Below are 1462 nucleotides of genomic sequence, written 5' to 3'. Positions count from 1 at the left end.
GCTGCCTGAGTGGAAAGCGAAAGGAGGCGGGGCGGGGCCGGCCCGGCTGGGCGTCGCCCGCGCCGCGGGGGCGGGAGGGACAGATGGTGGCGGCCGCCGCCGCGCTGGGGCGGGGCCCGCTTTGTTAGCGGCGGGGCCGGCAGTGCCGGCGAGGACGGGTAGCGCCCCGGCGCTGAGGTAACCGCGGGGGGTCTCCGCCTCGGTGGGATCCCGGGCGGCGGGCAGGGAGCGGCTCGGTGTGCCCGCAGAATGGGGTGTCCCCGCGGGGCAGCCGGGCCCCGTGCCCCGCAGAGGCCTGTGGGGGCGGCCCGTCCCGCCGCTCGGCCCCCGATCTCTCCTCGCTGCCTGCCTTCCAGGTGCTGGCGTGAAAACTACCACCGGGCCGTGAGCGGCACACGCCCTGTCACCCTGCCCTCAAACCTGCCGCTCCACCCCCAAAATTCACACAGTAAACACAGAGCAGAGGCAGTTTCTTCCCCTTCTGCTGAGGGTTGCCGGCCTGCCGTCGCGCTGGGCCACAGCCCTGTTCCCTTCCCTCATGCAGTGGGGGCTTACGGGTTGTTGGCAACACCTGTAGTTGCTGCGTGAGGTGCTGCCGCGTTGCAGGCCGGCCTTGGGTCTCTTAGTGTGTTCTTGCTGTCGTCTGCTTCTTGAGACTGTTGGAAAAAGAACGTGTTCTTCACAGAAATCATATGTAGGCATATGTCATACATATCTTTTATGAAGATGGATTTACATGCAATTTGACATAGGGTTACGCTCAATGCATTTTTGTAATTGTCGTAAGATTATGGCATCTAAGAATTATCATGGTGAACAGTTAATATGCATCCTCTGTGTTTAAATATAGCTGCGAGATGAGATACAGAAAATTGTGTTAAAATGCTGGTATAGCACTTGGACAAAACCCCAGTGTGTATGCAGCAGCGCTTTGGCAGGCCTTCTCAAAATGGAGACGGTGGCAATTTTATGACAAAGGATGTAGCAGAGACACGATTTTTTTAATGTATTTTTTTTTTAATTATGCATGTGTGACATGTATCAGAGGTCCAGGGAAGGCTGTCAGGGATTCAGCTGACGCTGAACTGGATTCTCTGTCACGCTGATGGTTAAAAATGTTAAGAACCTTTCAAGTCTGCTTGCAAACTGTTTTGCTGAGCATCAGCTGAAAGGCAGAGGGGAATCATAATGTTATTCTCTGTCTCTCTTTTCTTTATGAAAAGGAATGCAGAGAAATGTCCCGAAGGCCGTCCAGCGAGGAGTGCCGCCTGGCTGCACAGCGGTGACCCTGCCAGGGACAAGCAAGGAATGTGGAACTTGATGGTTCCTACCGTGGCACTCTGGTCCCAGCATCGCATCCCAGGAAGCTCGATTCACTAGTAAAACACTGAATCCTTCCATTTACTTACAAAGCTATCACTTGTTGCTTAGTTGCCTTTGGAGGCACTGATTAATAGAATGT

The sequence above is a fragment of the Larus michahellis genome, chromosome 8 (assembly GCF_964199755.1).
Source record: "Larus michahellis chromosome 8, bLarMic1.1, whole genome shotgun sequence".
Taxonomy (NCBI): Eukaryota; Metazoa; Chordata; class Aves; order Charadriiformes; family Laridae; genus Larus; species Larus michahellis.
The sequence above is the reverse complement of the archived record's forward strand: the minus strand, read 5'-3'. Positions refer to the sequence as shown.